This window comes from Xenopus laevis, chromosome 8S, assembly GCF_017654675.1.
Source record: "Xenopus laevis strain J_2021 chromosome 8S, Xenopus_laevis_v10.1, whole genome shotgun sequence".
Classification (NCBI taxonomy): domain Eukaryota; kingdom Metazoa; phylum Chordata; class Amphibia; order Anura; family Pipidae; genus Xenopus; species Xenopus laevis.
Genome location: NC_054386.1, coordinates 27,147,528 through 27,161,586, shown reverse-complemented (window position 1 = coordinate 27,161,586; position 14,059 = coordinate 27,147,528). Strand labels below are relative to the sequence as shown.

The 14,059-nt window shown below is 44.7% G+C and overlaps 1 protein-coding gene across 2 annotated transcripts in view; it reads left to right on the top strand.

The window, feature by feature from the left end:
* Positions 1–1,398: 1,398 nt before the first annotated feature.
* The window catches only part of slc31a1.S (solute carrier family 31 (copper transporter), member 1 S homeolog), a 29,927-nt gene continuing 17,266 nt past the window's right edge, over positions 1,399–14,059 (top strand). The window contains exon 1 of one of the 2 annotated variants that reach the window (NM_001092902.1): positions 1,399–1,465. The gene's annotated coding sequence lies outside the window, so the exon portion shown is untranslated. Of the gene's footprint in view, positions 1,466–1,812; positions 2,063–14,059 lie in introns of those variants that run through there. The other variant, XM_018232009.2, reaches the window with a different exon arrangement.

The following is a 14,059-nucleotide window of genomic DNA, read 5'->3' as shown; positions in this document are numbered from 1 at the left end:
ACCCCATTTCCTAAAGAGCCTATACAAACAACTTGTGAATCGGCCATCCCAGCAGAATGGATGAGATGTGGTGCCATTTGTGTGCCCCCACACATTGAGTTAAATCACCTGAATCTCCAGTTGGCTTGTGGCTAAAGTTCAGTACCTTGTAATGGCCCCTACCCAGCTTGAATAGCTTCTCCCAATATCGTCACTTCTAAGCACTTAATATTAATTAGTGATAAATTATTGAAACGACTGCCCCCTGCTTTCCTATTCTAGAATCCATGCTACAAACTTGTGCAGCAGCTGACATTATTAAGCACACGGGAGCGCCACAATCCTCAGGGAATTTGTTGTGGTGACAACAAGAGACTATTTCTAAAAAGAAACAAGGTTGTCTCTTCAAAAAATATGATTTTGTTATTTTTCTGTGGAGGTGGGTCTGCAACATTTAACGCTTTTCCCAAAAACAAGGTATGCCAAGAACTCCAGGTGTGGTGGGGAAACGATTCCTGCTCAAATCCGACATTGTTTCCAGAATAAGAAGTTTCCATCCCTTGGAAAGATTGGTATTTTACAATAGTACAAGGAGACTACTGACTCCTAAGCAGCAGCTTCTGCATTTCCCCTGCACTGTGGCTTCCTCCTAACTGCAGCCAGTAGCGCACCTTACCTGACCAACAATGACATTTATATTAAATTGCTATTGAAACACTGTAGCCAGAATCACAGACAATTTAATCAGCTGGCAACTGTTACATTGTTACAGGATTCAGAACCTGCAGTGCAGCAACAACTACATACAAACAAACAAACAAGTGTGCATTTCATGTGTGTGCCACCCCCTCACTTCCAACTGCATTAAACTACAACTCCCATAATCCTTTGCCGGCCACTGTTTTACTCCAGTGCCAAAGTAAGACAAAGGCAGAACTCGCTACTCCACCGGGGTCACTCACCCTCCTGTGGGGGACAGAAAGTCCGTGTCATCCTCATCTGTCCCGAACATCCTCCCGGTCTTCCCCCGGTCACACCGAACTCAGAAGCCCATTCCCTTTACTTTCGGGGACTGGGGGAATCACGGGGCTGTCAGCTGATCCCACAAACCCCGCCCCACCTTTCAGCTGATCCCATAAACCCCGCCCCCCTGCAGCTTTCCGTCTGTCGTAATAATGTCACAAGCCGCGTGGAGTTGCCACAACAGCTAAACATGGCGTCCGGAATTTATCATGCGTGTCACGCCTCTCAGCGGCAGACAACGCTGCCCAATCACAATGCGACAGGAGGATAAAACTGCGTGCTGATAGGTTCGCGAGTTCAGAAGACGGAAAGAGAAGTTTCATTCAGTAGATGTGGAGTTGCCGGCCGTGGGTGGAGCTTAGTGGGAGGTGGGACTAATTTGGTCACTCAGTTGTAAGGAGCTCGGAGGTGACAGTGAGCGGAGTGACCTCTGTTACCGGGACTGACAGCGCCACTACTAGGGGTGAGTACCCAGCTGTAGTTCCACGGGGTCACTGGCACCTCATGTCTTCTTTCCCTCTGGTACTGGCTCCCCATGTCCCCTGACAGCCACCCACTTCTCACCTCAGTGTCTTCATAATAATAATAATAGTTTCCTGTACTTCACATGGCAGTGGGCACTAATGGATTAATCCCTCTCGACACCTAAAGGACAGGAAATGAGATAATAAATTTTATGCCTCCCCCCCTCACCTCCATTCTTTTTCCTGTCCTCGACCAAGGAAGTTTGTCTCACAAATTGATACTGGCACCAGAGGAGTTTTGCCTCTAAGTCTCCGGAGCTTGTCTCCAGGAGAAATCTTCATTAGGAGATATTGGCCTTTCGTTGCCCATAGCCGCAGCAAGACGCTAAGCTGTTAGGCGCATGTGCAGTAAGGCAGTTGCAGAACTCTATCCGGGATGCGTTGCTTGGATACGCACCAGTGATGTCATTACGCTTTGTTTTGGCGCCAGCGTTTTTTAAACCAGTGTCTTAGTTCCCCATCTTGCTGCCTGTTCTACCAGACGCTGTTTGGCTGTATATGCCCTGAGCCTGCTGCTATTTACATCCACAACTGCAGTAAGTTATCTCCCTGCTGGGGATGTTTGGTATGTATTACCTTTACTGATGGGTTTATTCTGCTAATGTTTTAGCTGACCCATGAGTTCTACACGGTCTAGATCCGCTGCCAGTGGTTGAGTTGGTACCATCTGAGTGCTGTTGCACTTCTGTGTTTTGTGACAAAAAATAACGTGGTTTCCCTCCCGCGCCTAATTTGCATATGCAAATTAGGATTTTGATTCGGTTTAGCCGGGCAGAAGGATTCGGCCGAATCCGAATCCTGCTGAAAAAGGCCGAATCCCGAACCGAATCCTGGATTCGGTGCATGCCTATTTATTATCCTTTTTTCTTTAAGGAGCACACATCATAGGCATTCTGATAGAAGAAGAGGATTATGGGAGGGAGAAATCTTCCAGAAAGGAATGTATTTTCTGCACTTTGCCTGCATTTCAAGATAAGAAAGTTTGTCAGAACTGTTTTGATCAAAGTAATACCTCCCAGTCTTCTGAGCAATTCAATAATTTAATGTCATGGATGAAGGAATCCTTTAAACAAGCAGTGTCAGACTGGGATGCCAGGGGCCCACCAGAAAACCTTAGACCATGGGCCCACTTTTCAAACTATTATTCCTCCTTTTTTCACTCAACCTCTTTATTCTCCTAGTTTTTTATATTTAATAACTATATTCTTCCATTATGATGTATTTTTTCCCCATAACGAAATAGGGAATGAACATGAAATAGGCCAAATGTTTAGAAGCAAGGGACCCACTGACAACTGGGCCCACTGGGAGTTTTCCTGGTATCCCTGTGGGCCAGTGCGACACTGTTAACAAGTCTATGTCTGATATGGTTGAGAAAATTACAGATAATGTACTTTCTAAGGGTAAGGCCACACTAAGCGATAGCGCGGCGATTTGACTCGCGGCGACTTTTCGCCGCGACTTTTAATCCGCAATCGCTGGCGAAACTTTGGTGCTGGCGTCTATGGGGAATCGCGCAAAATCGCCAGCGTAAAAACACACGCGGCGATCTTTTTTCTATTGTCGCTTGAAATCGCCTAGCGAGGCGATTTCGAGCGACAATAGAAAAAAGATCGCCGCGTGTGTTTTTACGCAGCGATTCCCCATAGACGCCAGCGCCAAAGTTTCGCCAGCGATTGCCGTTTAAAAGTCGCGGCGAAAAGTCGCCGCGAGTCAAATCGCCGCGCTATCGCTTAGTGTGGCCTTACCCTAAGGTCTCTGCTAGTCAACCATCCACTTCATATGCTACAGCAGATCAAGCTGTTCACATTTCTGACGAGTGTCTCCTCTGATACACAAGAGGAAGGGGAAGTGGATTCTGATGATGAGTTGTTTCATACATCTTTCATAGAGCCTTTGATTCTGGCCATGAGGAAAACCCTTAAAGGGGTTGTTCACCTTCAATGTACAAATCTTATGAAACCACTAACAATGCTCTCAATGTGTTACAAAAACCATTTTCCATAACAAAAAGTAAAAATGCCATTGTAAAAGCTAATTAACTCAGTCCTTCTCCTGTCTCTCTGAACAGTTTTCTGAAGTGATGGGAGTGGCCTATTTTGAACCTGACACACCAAGAACTTCCTATATGATGACATCGTCATGCCCAGGCTTTGCCCTTACTTGTTTCCTATTGGATGTTGATACTGCCCTCCTCCTAGTAATTTATTGGGTGCTTGTGAACTGTAACCAGTCACATAATTTGAATGGTCATTGGTTGATTACTCAATTGTAATGGCAGAGGTTAACAGACGCAGCATATACAGCAACAAACAATCACACAGCCATGCAGACAAATACTGCAGAAAAGGAAGGAGCAACATTGTTTGGCAACCTTTGGCATTAAGCATAATGTCAGTTATTTACAAAATTGCAACAAAACCAGCACTGACTTGCTTAGAAACATATGTAACTTACACATCTAGCAGGGACAGTAGGGTTGCCACCTCACCCTTTTAAAACCAAACACATATGAAATCCACAGGCTGCATGGCTAATTATCAACTCATTTAGATGCTGCAGACTGAACTGATTTCTGTGCAGCCATGTATCATGCATCTAAATGAATTGCTAATTAGCCATGCAGGCTGTGGATTTCATATGTGTTTGGTTTTAAAAGGGTGAGGTGGCAGCCCTAAGTGACAGGCAGAGCAGTGATGAGGGCAGGTATGTTTTTTGAACATTTTGTGCGCTCAATAATCCTTATTGGAAGCAAAACCAGCCTATTGGCTTTATTTAGTGTTTACACCATTTTCTAGTACTAAGATCCAAATTACAGAAAGATCTGCTATACGGAAGACCCCAGGTCGCAAGCATTCTGTATAACAGGTCCCATACCTGTACCTTGTACTTGATCCCAACTAAGATATAATTAATCCTTATTGGAAGCAAAACCAGCCTATTGGGTTTATTTAATGTTTACATGATTTTCTAGTAGACTTAAGGTATGAAGATCCAAATTATGGAAAGATCCATTATCCAGAAAACTCCTGGTCCCAAGCACCTTGATCCCCCCATCTGCACAGTTGAAGTCTCTGCAGCACACAGCCCACACTCCCCCTCCCTCTCACAAACTTGTAACAGTTTCTCTTCAGTACCTGAATGCTGCTCAAATTCCCCAGCACAGCCAGCACAGGAAGCAGTGGCAGATTGACAGCAGACATAGCCAATAGGAGTTAAGTTAGCTGCCAGTACAATGTGTGATGTCGTATAAGGAAGAGGAAGTGAACACTAGTGTTTTTGGGGGTCAGTTACCCCCTCCCAGCACAGGGTCTGTGTGGAACTGAAGGATTAGTACAGGGACACTTCTGAGGTGAATATCTCTTGAACTGTACTTTTTCTGTAAACTATTTCTATGGAAAAGTTTGTTCTATTCATGTGAACTGTTAGATTTGTCAATTTGTTACAAAGGTGAACAACCCCTTTAATTTGGATGTTCCTTGTGAACCTTCATCCCAACCAGACCTGATGTTTAAATCTTCTAAAAAGAAAAACAGTGTTTTTCATATTCATGATGTTGTCAAGGGATGTCCCTGATAAAGATTTTTTCTGTCTAAAGGATGGAAAAAATGTATCCTTTTCCTGAGGATCAAGTTAAACAATGGGAGTCACCCCCTAAGCATAACCTTTGCTCCCTTCCCTTTGAAGGGGATCTTCTTTTTGGTCCAAAATTGGAGAATATTATCTCTAAGGCTTTGGCTGGCAAATCAGCCGTCGTACCTCAGGATAAGAAAGATAGAAGAACAACTTTCAGGGGTAACAGACCTTCATTTAAAGATGTTAAAGCTTACCGCCCAGGCTGAAATTTTCAGAAGCAATCCTGGAAAACTAAGCTTCAGTCCTTTCAGGCTAAAAAAGATACCAAGCCTGATAGAAATAAATCCTTCTGAAGGTTTGCGAGCCCTTCAGTTTCCTGTGGGGGCCAGGCTTTCACAGTTCAAAACTGTTTGGGTATCAAGAGTTTACCAAATTTCAAGAGTTTACCAAATAGAATTCACAAAAATTCCTCCTTTTTCTCGCTTTCAAAAGTCAGCAGTTCCAAAGACAAAGGAAGCTCTGCTTGCCCTCAAGTGTATAACTTCTGACTGAAATAACTTCTGGTAAAGAAAGTTATTATCTGAGTTCCTTCCATCCAAAGAAGGAAAGGAATTTTTTCTACTCTGTTTCTTGTAAGAAAAAAGTCGGGAGAATTCAGAGCTATTTTAAATCTGAAGTTCCTAAATCAATTCATAAAAACAAAGACCTCTCGTATGGACTCAATAAAATCCATTGCACAAGTTTTAAGGCCCGGCGATTGGATGTTCAAGATCGACTTGCAAGATGCCTATTTGCATATACCCATCGCAGCAAGTCACCAGAAATCTCTTCGGTTTTATTCCATGGAAGTTCAATACCAGTCCGGAGCCCTGCCATTCGGTCTCGCATCTGCTCCAAGAGCTTTTACAAAGGTTCTAGCTCCCCTTATTGCTTTTCTAAGATTGCAGGAAGTGGAAATCTTTTCATATCTGGACGATATTCTAGTGAAGGTGAATTCCTTGGAAAAGATTCAACACAACGTCAAGTTGGTATTGTGGACCCTGCAGGATCACGGTTGGCTCATAAACACCTCAAAATCCTGCCTTTCACCAACTCAAGTAATCAACTTTTTAGGAGTCACCTTCGATTCAACCCGTTTTCAAATATTTCTCCCTCCAGAGAGAATCCTGGATGTTCAACATCATGTACAGAAGCTTCACAAGTTTCCAATAACAACAGCTCTATTCTGTCAAATAGTCCTGGGCAAACTGACGGTCACGTTAGACGCTGTTCCATGGGCCATGGCTCACATCAGGCCTCTCCAGTTGTCATTTCTGACCCAATGGCGCAGGGAACATTCACCCAATCAGTGCATTCTCATGAGTCCTCTTGTTCTCGAGAAGTTGAGATGGTGGCTTCAGACACAGAATCTTCAGAAAGGGATTTCTCTTTACACCCCCCAGTGGGTCAGCTTGACCACCGATGCAAGTGGTTCTGGATGGGGAGCCCATATATTTCATCTCTCTGTATGGGGCAAATGGAATGTTTGGGAGACAAGTTAGTCCTCCAACTGGAAAGAAGTTGGCAAGATTCTTTCTGGCATTGAAGAAGTTGAAACCTAGGATCAAATCAAAAGCCCCTCCATGGGATCTTAATTTGGTATTGCTTGCCCTTACCAAGCCTCCCTTTGAGCCTCTGGAATTGATTTCTTTTAAATTCCTTTCTTGGAAATTGCCTTTTTGTTAGCTATCACATCAGACCGCAGAGTAGGAGAGATCCAAGCTCTGAAGATTAATCAAAGCTGTATGTTTTTTTGTCAAGATAAGTTGATATTTAATTTACCTCAAGATTTTCTCCTGAAAGTGGTATCTGAATTTCAAATCAATCACGAGATAGCTTTACCTGCTTTTTACCCGAATCCTAATTCAGAGGAAGAAAGAACATGGCATACTCTAGATGTAGTTCGCTGTGTGAAAATGTGGCTAAATCTACAGTTTCATCCTGGATCAAATCATATATTTCAGAGGCCTACAGGGTCAGTGCAGTTCCTTGTCATCAATCAATTAAGGCTCACTCTACCAGGGCTATTGGTGCGTCTTGGGCATGCCGGGCCCAGACATCAACCAAGGAGGTTTGCAGAGTGGCTGTTTGGTCCTCTGCCAATACTTTTGTTAAAAATGATCAGCTTGATTTTCATGCTGCTGATCGAGATTCCTTCGGTCCTTCGGGCTGCTTTGCTAATTAAATAAACTTTTCTATTACCCTCCCTTTTTTGTCATTGATTGGGTATTTCCCATTAGTGCCCACTGCCATGTGAAGTACAGGAAAAAGGAAAATCAATTCATACTCACGAGATTTTCTGGACTGAAGCATGGCAGTGGGCACGTTTCATCTCTTACAGTATATAGAATAGAGGTGAGGGGGGGAGGCATAAAATTTATTAGCGCATTTCCTGTCCTTCAGGTGTCGAGAGGGGTTAACCCATTAGTGCCCACTGCCATGCTTCAGTCCAAGAAAAGAAAATCTCGGTGAGTATGAAATGATTTTCCTTTATGTGTGTAGAAACTGGCATGTTGCTTACCCCAGGATCTGTTTCCCACTGAGCTGCTCTTAAATACAGACTCTTGGCCTCTTTGCTGTAAGGACCCTTTAATATTGACTTGGTTATTGATTTTGTCCATTTATTTTACCTTAAAATCTCTTAAAGAAATACCTTATACTTTACACTGAGGCCTTTGCCTCCACCCCCGAGACCCTTCTGTGCCAGGGCCCTCCTTTCCACTCACTGTTTCTCCATTGCAGCACATTGTGCCAGCGTTACCCACAGCCATACAGCCCTTTGCTCCTAACTCTGGGCTGCTATAGTTCCAGGGGTACCCAGGGCTCAAATAAGCACTCACAAATCTCCCCCCCTAACTGGCCTTCAGAATGGGCCCCCTTAGCTCATAAGATTACAGATATATAGAAACATTGGGGTAACAGTCACCCTGCTATAGTTCCAGGGGTACCTAGGGTACAAATAAGCACTCACACCAAATCTCACCCTAACTGGCCTTAAGACTGGGCTCATAAGATTACAGATATCTAGAAACATTGGGGTAACAGTCACCCTGCTATAGTTCCAGGGGTACCCAGGGCACAAATAAGCACTCACCCCAAATCTCCCCCTAACTGGCCTTCTGACTGGGCCCCCTTAGCCCAGGGGGATTACAGATGTATAGAAACATTGGGGTAACAGTCACCTTGCTGTAGTTCCAGGGGAGATATTGGACCTCCTTCTGATACAGCAACAACTCCCAGCACCCACCGGCAGTATTTTCCTTTCAGTCCTCTTCTGAGAGTTGCACTTTAGTTGGTTATTGGTTGGTACCAGGGGCAGGGGTGCTTTGCCAATGAGGCGAGTTGAGGCAGTCGCCTCAGACGACAGCACCCCACTGGGTACAAGGGGCGGCAAAAATGCCACTCCTGGTACTTTAAGAGCCGAATTTCCGATCTTCTAGCGCAGAGAGTGCAGTTAGGCTCTCTGTGCTAGCATACTGGCCCTCTCTGCCGCCCTTGTGGACCCCCTCAGGCGCAAAATGGTAAGCGCATGGGGGAGGGGGCGGCAGCAACTGCTACTGCCGCAGGCGGCGGAGGGGCCAGGATCGCCCCTAACCAGGGGGAGTGCCATCGCTGAGGCGTGACAGAACGCCACTTGAATGATGGCTATTTGAGTTCACTTGGATACTAGAAAGCTATGCTGGGAAACACAGTGATTGTGCAACTCCCAGGCGTCTCTCTCCGGGAAGCATTGGCTAGAATATTTCTCAATTATCAATTAGAGAGCAGGAGGGCAATTAAATGCTGTTATGACAGTTTATTGGCAAGACTGATTGTTGGCAGTGAAGGAATCTTTGAGGGCTGTTTAACCAATTCATAGCCCAGCAGAGAATAAACTAGCCAATCAAGCAGCCTCTTCTGTACAGAACTAGCTTTGAACCTTTTCATTTATCAGTTGTCAGTTCACTGGTTTGTCGGTAAGCCTGCTCGCTGTGTACGGCAGCTGCATCTCCTGCACACAGGGAATCCGCATGGGCAGCATTTTAGTGATGAGCAGTCTGTTCTGGAATCAGGCCCTGTTAGTGTGTGATCTAATAAGGCAGCTGCATGGGGCACTGATCAGTCTCACACTTGCTGGTTTTCAGGGCAATGTTACTAAACTTGAGGAAATTCCCACTTGAAAGTTCAAACACCTTTCATAGAAATGTAAGATTTTATAAAAGCCACTTATCTATTTAAACACCCTACATTTTCCCCCACCCCCAAGCTAGCTTCCAGGGCCCTTCCTTACTCTGCCCACTAGAGGGTGCAACACCATATAGATTTCTGGGTAAATGAATTGTAGAGCTTTGATTCTTCGTAGTTCCTACTCTCCTTACCATGGTCACACAGGAACATTATTCTGGGTAAGTGAATCCAATCTCCCCCAGTACTTACCCAGGTACAGAGCTCTGATTTGCTGTACTCCCTGCTCCTGTGCTGCTCTCTTTCCATTGTTAAGGCAGGGGGACAAGGCTAAAATAATGAAATACACTTTTCTGGTTATTATGACAGTGTGATCCCAAAGCTCTGTTATTTGGGAAGGAAGTCATGTGCTTATTGTTTATGTATTTGGTACCCAGCAGTGTGCCCACCTCCTGCGACAGGGGTCTCTTCTACCACCCATATTCTTTCTTTATTATTAATATAATGACATATAGACAGATTCAGTTGGTCATGCTTCAGCCGAAACCTGTGAGATATCAGGGCATTGGGTAATTGGGCTGTGATACTAATGACCTGTTTGTGCAGTGATAGCCCAGTGTGGGTGCTAGGGCAGAGTTTCTTGTCAAACAGCCCAGGATTGGCATGGCACTTGGCACTTAGTGTTTATGTGCTGAAAACCTGGCACATGAGGCAAATAAGAGCCTTCTTGCAACATAGGGGATTAAGGTGAAAACAAGGGGATTGCTTTAGTTGATCATATCTTTGCTTGTGAGCTGAGCCCTACCCTCTTATTACCAAATGCCAGAATTGACAGGATCTGTTATCATTCGAAACTGGATACAGTGTAGGGGGATGTTCCTGCTGAATTGTGCTTAGTACAGGGGGATACAGATGCTGCCATAGTTTAATAGGATCTCTGTACATTCTATGAGTAAATTTAGGGGACTGTTCCTGCTGAATTGTGCTTAGTGCAGGGGAATACCTTTGCTACCATAGTTTTATTTTTTACAGTACAGGCAAGTAAATAATGTAGGGCAGTGCTGTCCAACTTCTGTGGTACCAAGGGCCGGAATTTGTCTGGCCTCCATGGTGGAGGGCCAATAATGGAAGCCAGTCTTGACCACTCCCTGATTTTAAACCACACCCACTTTAAACCACACCCATGTTACCACAAGACCATGTCCTCATTAATGGTGGTAACACACCAAAAAACCAAATGGTTGCTGTTCACTGCAGGGATATCACTAGGGTTACCACCCGGCCGGTATTTTACCGGCCTAGCCGGTAAAACACCTGGCAAGACCGGGGCCGGTATTACAAATTTACCGGCAATGTAGCTGCCGGTAAATTTGTAATACCCTTAAAAAGGCCCCCTCGGCCCGCCCCCAATCCCCTGTAAAATTTAGCTTCTGTCCTCTGTCTTCACAGCTCTGCGCCGCGGCCCACCCGATTTTACGTCATAGCCCTGCCCCTTTTTGACGTCACATAGCTCCGCACCACGGCCTCGCCTCTTTTTACGTCATAGCCCCACCCCCTTTTGACATCACACCCGCCCCTTTTTGTTCCCGCACCCCACCAGCCGGTAACAAAATTAGGAAAAGGTGGCAACCCTAATCAGGAGAATGATGAACAATTTACACTATGCTACATACAGTGACACAATGATTGTTCCCCTTCAGCAGTTTGTATCAGTTTGTCAATCGGTGAACAATGTGGGCAGTTTCAGTATGGGTCTCAGTTGGACAGTTGACGTAGGGTATTAACTGCCATGGTGAGTTCCATTGCGAGTCCTGTTGGCTGGCGGCTACTCAGATTCTGTGACACTAAACACCAGATAGAGAGTAGCCTATTAGGATTCTAGTAGAAGATAAAACACAATGGGAGGGCTATGGAAGGAAGAAAAAAGTTTGGGTTCATTGTGAAAGGCAGCTGTGGGCGAGTATCTTAGTATCTCTATAATAACCCAATGACAAGGCAGATTCCAAGCTGGATACATAAAGAACTAAAAATAAATAAATGCAATTTTCTTGGAATATCAATATATATAGATTACTACACTTACCATTTAAATGCCTCTCTGGCAGCCTGGCGTTGACTTATCTTAGCCACGTATTTGCAGACTGATAGGAAGGGCACTCTTTTTTTAGTTTGTCTCTCATAGTGTTGTTTTCTGCCTGGTGTTCAGCTTTCTGTCTGACAATGGGAAAGAGAACAGCCTATGAGCAGGAAGTACAGAGAATCAGAGCTCTGTACTTGGGTAAATACTGGGGTAAATACTGGGGAGATTGGATTCACTTACCCAGGGGGAGGTTCCTGTGTGACCATGGGAAAGAGAGCAGCCCAAGTGCAGGAAGTACAGAGAACCAGAGCTCTGTAGCAAGGCAATCTAATTGGGGGGTGGGCATTTCAATTTATGTTATATGTTTATATCTGTTTAACACCACGTGCCAAAGGTCGCTTATGTTGTTGTACAACGACAAGATTTTATTATCAATATGTTTTTGTGCAGCGGCAGAGCAGGTGACAGGGCAGAGTCCAGTGACATGGCTGCCAGATTTGATAAAGGCTATAGCGCCAAATACCTGGGCACTACTCACTGAAATGTGTTGGCTTGGCACTTGAATGAAGAGCGAGTTGCAAATAGTGACTGGCTTGAAGTTTCTTGCACAAATAACACTGGCTTAATTCAAATCCATGAAATCTGGTTGCTAGAGTTCAAAGTGCCCTAGCAACCAAGTAGTGGTGTGAACAAGAGACTGGAAGTGGAATAGGAGAGGCCTGGCTAGAAAGATATGAGATAAAATGTAACAATAGCAATGAATCTCTTAACCTCTCAGAGCAATAATTTTTTTGGCTGCCGGGGCCAGTGACCCCCATTTAAAAGCTGTAAGAAGGCAAAAAATTAAAAAAAAAAAAACCCCATAAAACCAGGAACTCTCAGAAACTGCAGTGTTGTACCTGCCTAATCCTCTGCCCTTCCTTCATGCCTTGCCACCTGCCATTATGTTCAGTAAATGTGAGTGGCACTCACTCTTGCCACATCGCTCTCACAATATTGATGCAAGGTTGGCACTGTACATTTTATAGGTCCTAAAGTGATGAGGGAAGGGTTGGCATGAGGTTGCAGGGAGTTGTTTTGTTTGTGGTGTAAGTTACAGTTTTAATGTCAAAATTCCCCTCATTTCCTTATGTAAAGTATCACCTGAATGGGTATAGCTGAACTTCAACTCCCAGAACACCTTTAGCTACACAGTGGAAACCTGGGCATACCGTTCCCTGCCATCTTTTGCCATAAATTCAGTCTCTCCTATAACCCCTAGTTTGGTCACCAGATAGTCTTTGTCCCCATATAGTGTTTTACTTCACGTCATTCTAAGCAACTTTCCAATATCCATTGATTCTTCATTCACTTCTCTGCACTGCTGCCTCTGACTCCTGAAACAACTTCCCAACATCCATTCATTCCTCTTTCTCACTGGGTTTATAGTTCTGTGTAAATGTCATTGTGTCTGTCCCTTTCTCTGCACTGCTGCCTCTGACTCCTGATACAACTCCCCGATATCCATTCATTCCTCATTCTTGCTATTGTCTGTCACTGTCTGTCTTCTGGCTCTGAGTTTGTAAACCATGCAGTAGAAGTGTAATAGAAAATGCCAATAGACACAATGACATGTCCTAGTTACATGACTACTGTAACCAAGTGTTCCTGTCCTTATAGCCAGGGATTAGGGCTCTAGAGAACAGAAGATGGGACACACTTGTGGCAGGAATACATGGAGTATTTGTGCTGCCATATTGCTGTGGGTGCTGTGTCAGCTCTTGGGTTAATGAGTATCAGACATGGGAGCTGTAGGGGTTATTAGCTCAGTCGATCTCACCACTCCAGACTTTGAACATCCATAAATGACTGAGAAAGAACTTTGCGTCAGCAGGTGCAGCAGTGTCAGTCTGTCCTGTGTCATTCCCTTCTCAATTTTCCTCTAATCCCACATAGCCAGTACTCCACTTCCCACAATGCCGTGCTCACATCTGTTATTCTCCTGCTTCACATAAGAACATGCAAGGCATTGTGGGAAATGGAGTCTCAGCTGGGGGAGAGCGGACTGCTGATACAGTGTAGCAGAGGAACAACTTTGCCCCAGACAGGAGAAGGAAGGACAGGCAGACAGATAAATGGAGACAAAATAAAAGGTGGTCGGGCTGGGTGCAGCACATGCAATATTAATTTGCCCCTTGTCTTATCTGTAAACTCCTCTGAATCAGTCTCTGTGTTAACTCTTTCTGTGCCTGTGTCCTGCTGGCAAAGGTGCTGTGTCCGAGAAACTCTACTCCGCTGCAGCACAAGCAATAAGCAGCCTGGGCTGGGAGTAGTTGCCACGTGCCAAAGTGACATAACTAGTTGGCACGCTTACTCCATACTGGTGCAACCCTTGCTTGACGTCTGCTCAGAGACAGGTGAACAGTTGGGAAGTACAGCTGGTTATACAGCCCTGCTCAGTACATTTCCCATAAGTCCCTATAGAAAGGGGAATGTTGGGGGATACACCTCGGGGCACATTTACTAAGGGTCGAATATCGAGGGTTAATAAACCCTCAAATTTGACCCTCGAAGTAAAACCCTTCGAATTCGAATATCAAATTCGAAGGATTTTGTGCAAATCCTACGATCGATCGATGTAAAATTCGTTCGATGAAATCCTTCGAATCCTCGAAGAGACAGTACTTCGACTATC